At 38.9% G+C, this 8,059-nt stretch overlaps 1 long non-coding RNA gene across 1 annotated transcript; it reads left to right on the top strand.

Moving 5' to 3' along the window:
- The first annotated feature begins 2,525 nt into the window (after positions 1-2,525).
- LOC134069881 (uncharacterized) lies at positions 2,526-4,543 on the top strand. Its single transcript, XR_009936864.1, has 4 exons — positions 2,526-2,565; positions 3,693-3,758; positions 3,957-4,109; positions 4,462-4,543. It is a non-coding gene; the product is annotated as an uncharacterized LOC134069881 (long non-coding RNA).
- Positions 4,544-8,059: the final 3,516 nt, after the last annotated feature.

The raw sequence follows: 8,059 nt of genomic DNA on the forward strand, positions 1-8,059 counted from the left end.
TCAGCAGGAGCGCGCAGCCCGAATATAATTAAATAATATTTGTCCGTTTCTCGGTTTTAGGTTCGTGTATTGGTCAGCAAAAAGTAGCATACATAGCATAACAACATCCACATGCAATAATACAACAACAATGTCTAACGCTGACCTGCTCATTACACAGCCCTATGGCTAAGTTACCTTTAGTTTTGTTCTAGGAGCCTTTAACGTCTGGCATTAAACAGCTGTAGTGTTCTGACAACTGTCTACCTTGTTATTGCATCTGGAATAACAACTCTAGCTGCCTCCATCCTTTCTGTTTTGTTTGTATAAAAGAACTTGCGATATCCATGATGAGTAGGCTATTGAGTTAGTGAATTAGCTTCACATTGTGTGCTGATAGCGGAGTAAAAGAAAACAACAAGTAGCCTAGTTGCGCGCCTGCGTGCGTAATCTCTCCTGTTCAGACGAAATCTGTGCGCGTGGATATAACTCTATAGCGAAGAAAAGAGGAATAATGCAGGATTGGCGATTTCATCTCTGGTTTCGGTTTCGTTTTTCGTTTTCGATCGTTTTATGCTTGCATATTTCTCTGCAGAGCTTCCCCGACAGCTTTAGCGTGTATATTTATACATATATAGGCTATATATAAATATATAAATGGCAAGCGTAGTTCTTCTTGTTCCTTCCGCGTCTCTGACTTCCAGATGTAAACAGCAGACGATCGTTTATCAGAAAGTTGCAAGGTTGTAATAGCGGAGAGGGACACTAGGGGCGGGAGGAAATGTGACTGTTTTCGATAAAACTGGTCAGTCAAGCAAAACAACGATTTCTAAGCGATTTTATGACTATGAAAAAGTTGCATAGGGTCTCTTTAAGTTAATTTTGATAACGTGTTGACTTGCTTTTTCTTAAAATAGAAAATTGTAAGTAGCCTGATGGCAGGCAGCTAATGGGATGCTGTGCATATTGGGTGGGTACGGTATGGCATGCCAATTTGGTGTGAATACACACACACACACACACACACACAAGGGAAATGTGATAATGATCAATAGTGAGAATTGGCTTCTGGCTACTGCTGCGGTTGCTGCATTCATTCTGAAATAATCTATTTAAGTCAGAAGCCCCGACAGACCGTAGGCAAGTGCCTAAAACCCCCCTTAGCTGTTCTAAAATCAGTGTAAACTACGGACTCAAGTGGCCTATTGCTTTTTTTAAACGGTAACTATAGGTCGATGTATTCATAGATAATCATTCTTCCGCCAATAAATATTTCCTCCATATGAATGGTTGCCATGCAACATCGAGACGCAGCCACTTTAACTTTCGTGCAAGTTGTGGTAGTGCATTAACGAAATGCGGTCAAGGTGTATGTTTGTGTAGGATTTTATAACAGCATCGAACGTGATTCAGCCAATCATCATCAAGGACCGGAACTATCCGTGTTAGAAAATAATATTCACACATCATGTACATTATTTCACAATTTCCCAGCATAACAGTTGGGAAGGCTTAACCTTCCCAAGCCTCCATTACGCGCCGCCCATGCCTCACGTACGAGCAAGTCGGTCTCTTCTGGAGTAGACGCCCAGGTAAATCCGCCATGATAATACCAACAGGCCATTGAACAATGCGCCAGGCTTTTAAAGGGAATGAGAGTGTGAAATCTAATTGGTTTATTGCATGCTACGCCCAAAAGACACCCACGACTAATTAACTAAATTAAGACAACCCCTTTTCACTTTGCGCCAAGCGCAATGTTCACTTTTCACGCAGTCATTATAGCCTTTTGCGCTAGGACCGCCCCCAAAAAAAACTTGCGCGAGTGACTTGAGACAATGCCCATTTGATCCTGATAATAGAGCCCTTGGAGGTCCGGGCTCGGGGGCCTTTTCAGGCACTTTGAGGCAGTCAGCTATACCTTGAGATTTTTACGTTTTTCATCCAACTAAAAACATCTATGCAAATGTGGCACATGGTTATATTCTAGAGGTCTTCCACAATAATTATATGATAGTATGGTGGATGTAATGAAATGACTTTTTTTGTTAATTATAATTCAGTGTAAACACAACTATTTAAAAAACTATTTTCAAAGGTTAAAGGTCAAAGGTAAAAAAGACTATAAATATATCGAGCTAAGATTTTTGAAGTTTGAACCTTGAAAACAACGGTGTTGGCTCCATATAGGTAAAAAGAACATTTTAAAATGTTATGTAGTTTTACTACAAATTAGAAAAAAGTCAGACTAAATGGGTAATTTAGTGAGTGTCTCTTTCAAATGCAAAGTAAGCCTTTTTGAATGGGCCTGCTGCAGGTGAGAGGACTGAAATCCTACCCAGTAAAATGAAAAGTGTTGATTTTTCGGTGATATTTTTTCCAGTGTTGACTAGTGTTAATTAGTGTAACTTACGGAGTTAAATGAAATATGCATGTACACCTACAGTGTAATTAAAACGTGCAACCTAGTGTTTTAAGTGGGAGTGAATGTACACGGACTGGGCTGGAGTTATGCTAAACATCCGGTCCTTCAGTTTTTTGAAAAGAAGACGGACGCCATTGAAGTTCAGCGCGGGATATGAAAAGGTAAAGTAATTTCTCCCCACTACTTGTGAAAGCTAGCATGAAATCTACGACAAATACACAATTAAGTAATGTAACATCACAAGTATGTGTTTTCATACCAACGTGTTTTACCTACTTAGAACTATTAGGTCGCTAGCTGGAAATTGTTTGTAAACTAGCCAACAAGCTAACATTAACTTCGGTGGGTTATAACCTAACCAATTTGAAATGGTCACGTTTATGTTCTGTTGTAGTACTTGGGACACTATAAGCTGACATTATTATAATATTGTAGTCGACGACGAAACCTTCCCGTTATTCGAAAGGAGGTTGAAATTGTAATAGCTGCCACCAACTGTGGTAATAGCTAACATGCTAACGTAATAGCTGGTTACCGTTAGCGGTTACGTTAGCATGTTAGCTAGCTGCTATTACCACAGTCGGTGGCTGCTATTAAAATTTCAACCTCCTTTCAATTACGGTAAGGTTTCGTCGTCGACTAATTATAAGTCTGTCGACAAATTGACGTTTGACTTAACTCAACACTATTTGTATTTAATTCGGGTTATACGTTTTAGCTGGTAGCTAATGCTAGCTGTGACCACGAAGGCATTTTTGTAGGCATTTGTAGCACACAGGTAGCAGCTAACGGTCAGCCTGGTTGGTTAGGTGCAGTGTACATTCTCAGTATGCCACTGATATTAGGTAAGTTTCTGTTGGTTTTATTTGGGTTTGATCAACTTATTGAGGGTGCAGGTAAGTCAAAGATCTTAGAAGTAAGTTAGCCAGCTGAGACTAATTTCAGATTTTGTAGAAATATGCAAGCTTAAGCATGCAAGTGCAGAAGGATATTAAATCCATCAGTCATACAACTGAGCTGAGCAGACATACATGTTAATTCTGTTTTTTTATGGATAGTTGTAGTGTGTAGACTATAGTACTGCCTAATGAAATTATCTGACTTAATACCAGTCAAGTTGCTTTAAATCAGTAGCGACTACTGTTTGTCAACATATTTGAACACAAAACACTGCTGTTTATCATGGTGAATGATAGAACTCTGTTGCTAGTTAGTTGATCTACTGTTGATAGTCAAATCATTGTGGTTGTTGTATTGATGTAATCATGGATTTTGTTTGTTTTAACAGGGTCGGCACCGTGGACTAAAAAAGTATCTCAAACTGCAGCCTGTTCTTTTGAAAGTTTCATTGAAGGTGATGCTTTATGTGAAACTTAGCTTAGTATTCAACATCCTGAACATGCTTTTATTCACCCATTGATGCTAATGACACTGAGATGATACAAAGATTAAGACTCACCCTTTTGTTGAATTGAATGAACTAAAATCAGAGACTAGATTTTATTGAATTCTAAAAGCAACCCTTTAAGATTCCAATGTTGTGTTTTTGCAGAATTTGTGCTAGTAGATTCTTCTACTCCAAATTCTTCACTTTTTAGTGGAGTGGTATGGGGTGATATGGACTCTTCAAACAAGGCACATCAATCCACTGGTGCAGGAGGCGAGAACACCTGCCATAGGAGATGCAGCAGAGAAGGCCAAACGAGTGAGTATTTGAAATTAAAATCTCACCAGGAGAAATCCTTGTCTGTCCGGTCTCTAAAATGCGGAAGCCTGGCTTCTTGTTCTGTTTAGTGTCAAATCAGCGGGCACGTTGTGTCACAAGAGACCCTCAGTGGTATAAAGTAGCGTTTCTCTTTTGACATGCTAGCTGCCGCCTTAGCTTTCACTGCAAACCCATTTGGTATTAACGCAAAAAAATGGTCTGGCTCAAATAATGTAATTTTGCTACCATACTACCATAAATAGACCCTAGGTTGTTTGTGTTGTGGAGTTAGGTGCAGGTATGTTTTCTGTTTGCAAGTGTATCACTGTTGTTGTATCTCTTTTATGTATAGATGGTCCAGGAGGTTCTGGAAAAGAGTTCAGGGGGAGAGGAAATAATGGAGGATTATAGAAGATCAAGCACCTTGATTCACTGCATAAGAAGACTTCTTGTGAATATTCCATCAGCCACATGATTGAAATGCATGGGTAGGTTTTGTTTTGAATAAATTAATGTAACTAACCGTTCCCTGTCAGCACACATACTGTACGTCTCCAAGATGCCTGGAAAAGTTCTGATCAGCTTAATTACATTGCGTTTTGTGTCTTGACAGTGAAATAGCGCCAACATTTGTAAGATCAAAATAAGACGATTCTAAATGGAACGTGATGTAATTAAGTTTTTCAGATCTTTTTCAGGCGTCTTAGAGACCTATGTCTGCTGACAGGGTTTGGTTTGATCAAAATATTGACTTATTCTAGGGGTGTCACGATTCTCCAGATCCTCGATTTTCAATCTTTTTTTTCCAACACGTGTGTGTGTGTGTGTGTGTCTTGGCATATATGCTGGATTTGAGATTTGGGGTGTGGCTACATTACATTGTCGATTCTCCCTTTAAAGGAGAATTCCGGTGTGAAATTGACCTTAACTGTACCAAAACATGTTGCGGAGTACTCACTTGTGTTGAAGACGCACCTTCGCTCACCCCCCAGCATTCCGAACTCCGCCGATTTCAGCCGAGTTTGCAGTAGGCTTAAATCTATTAGATTGGGCATAACTACCCTATGCAGCTAAATCGCTATTTTTAAACCATTAAAACGGTTCCAAGTAACTCCACACTGCATTGGTAGACTTCTGAGGGTCCTGACATTTAAAACGAGATACTGAGAACTTTGGAAATGCACAGGAAGTTTATTAAAAAAGACTGTTTACAAGCAGTACCTTCATAGAATCTCTCCGCTGGGCGCCATCTTGTAATCAAGTCGCGATAAGCTGACTGACGAGCACGAACGAACAGGAAGGACGGGGGAACATAAGACAGTACTGGACAGTACTGCATTTTTATTAACTATTAATAATAACTCATTGGCTGCCAGCCATTTTCAGTGCAGAGCGCTCCATACTGCCAGACGTTTTACAGCATTTTCACTGTTTTAGTCAGGGGGCCAAAACTGATATTAAAACTTTGTCGGACACTTTTTGGTACAAGCATACAACCTATCCAGTATTGATATTTAACCCCTCAACATGAGTTCTAGACAGGTTGTCAGCTTAGAAAATTTTATTTTGTCCATTTTAACACTATATTCTTAAAAATGGAAAAAGCGGATTTTCCCCCCAAAGTGCTTCCTTTTTCTTCCATGTTACCTACTGTAATCTTGGGCAAATGTGCAATATAATCCAACTTGTGTGCAAGCATGATCATTAAAAAATAATGATCAATAAATACCACAAGAGTATCACACCACAAGGGCCACTGTTGTGTCAGGGGGCCAATTCTGAAAAGGGCTTCCGTTAAGACTTTTGCAGACATGTTTTGGTTCAAGCTGTCAGTGTCACCCTTTTTTTTTTTTTTTTTTTGTTAGAAGACACAAATAGGTAAGATATCAGGGTGGTTGTGAAGACAAAGTTAAAAGCTTGTAGGGAGAGACATGCAATGCTGCACAAGTTATAATATTTAAATGTTACAGTAAAAATGTAGAATTGTAGATGGTGGTGTATAGTGCTATTTAACTTCATTAATATACCAGGTTGTGACACAAATTATATTTAATGGACATATTACTATAGTTATTCATTCAATCCAAACATAACTGCTCTCTCACTTCTTTAGGGTTAGGGGATAGTAACTAGTTAGCAATAACAACTTTGTTATAGTCGTATGGCAAAGGTATGTTTTTCCCCTGTAAAACCCGGGAAGTTAGCTGAACTCAAATTATTTGAGTACTGTAAAGCCTGGGAAGCTATCTGAAATTATTTGAGTAAACCAGATGCCTTGACATTTGAGTTTGGCAACTCATTTAATTTGAGTGTAAATAAGTCATTCAACTGGAGTTATTAGTATATTGTACAGTATGTATTGCATTTTGTGTTGGGATAACTTAAAGGAGTCATGTAAACTACACTAATTTTATTCACCTAATAACAACTTGAGTGAATTATCATGACAAGTAAGAATTATGTAGGCCTACACACAAAAATGCAATGTACTCAATGTGTGAGCTATCATTTTCTATGGATTATGGGTAAATGCTTCTTTGATTTTCTAATAAGTATTTGTTCTCTTAGCTGTTAATTGTGGCTTCTTACTGTTTACCAGGTGATGGGCAAAAATATTGTGTTGATGATTTTCAGAATATGGTCAGATATACCATTAAGGAGAAGCCCATTCTCAAAATATAAAGAACATTATGAAGTTCACTTTTACTTGGCCTAATGCAAAGTTGATTGCGTTTCCCAATTTGACTTTGACCTATAGTCACTTGAAAGTGTCACAAAGTTGAGTATCCCAATGGTGTGATTGAGCCTCCTATTGTCTGTCTGTATTGTCTCTTGGGGAGATACAGACACATTATGCATGTTTACATTGAGTAACTATATTACCCCTCTTATGGGCAGGATATGAGCTTCAGGAGTAAAGATTTCAGGATTTTTTTATAGGTTTCAATTTCTATTAAATGAATAGGATTACTGCAGAATGAGGGTAATTGTGACATAATATTTATCACCATGGCAGTACTGGCCATCATGATATACTGTATCTTCAGATTATCATTACGTCTGTCAGAAGCATTACACATGATCTAAGATTTCAAAATCAGCCCACAGGCCAAGTCTGTTGTGGATAGTCATCTGCTTGATGGAATAGAATAGAATATATACTTTTTTGATCCCGTGAGGGAAATTCAGTTCTCTGCATTTAACCCAATTTAACCGAATTAGTGAACACACAGCACACAGTGAACACACAGTGAGGTGAATCACACAACCCAGAGCAGTGAGCTGCCTGCCCAACCAGCGGCGCTCGGGGAGCAGTGAGGGGTTAGGTGCCTTGCTCAAGGGCACTTCAGCCGTAGTGGACTGGTCGGGGATCGAACCCTCCGGTTACAAGCCCGATGCGCTAACCAGTACACCACGGCTGCCCCAAAAAAGGGTGTGTGGTGTCAATGTAAATAACACAATAACATAACAGCTATAGTATAGCCGTAAATATAGTTTAACTATTGCATTTAAGATTCAATTTCAGTCAAGATTAATATGTGATAATGTGTTAAGAATACTATGGACGGTGACATTCTGGGAAATGTAATGTGTGGTCAGCCATTTCTTATTGTGAATATACTTCTTGCCATGATTACTTAATTGAAATGAGTGGCATATACAGTCATGGCTGAAAGTGTTGGCACCCCATGCAATGAGTAACGTATCATGAATAAATAAATGTTCTTCCTTAAAAGACTGGGGTCATACGTATTGGCAACCCTATGTTAACCCTATGTTCTCAACTCCCATAGAGGCAGGCAGATTTTTATTTTCAAAGGCCACTTATTTCATGGATCCAGGATACTATGCATCCTGATAAAGTTCCATTGGTCTTTAGAACTAAAATTGCCCCACATCATCACACACCCTTCACCATACCTAGAGATTGGCATGGTGTTTTGTTCAGT

This window comes from Sardina pilchardus, chromosome 22 (assembly GCF_963854185.1).
Source record: "Sardina pilchardus chromosome 22, fSarPil1.1, whole genome shotgun sequence".
In the NCBI taxonomy this organism is placed as follows: domain Eukaryota; kingdom Metazoa; phylum Chordata; class Actinopteri; order Clupeiformes; family Clupeidae; genus Sardina; species Sardina pilchardus.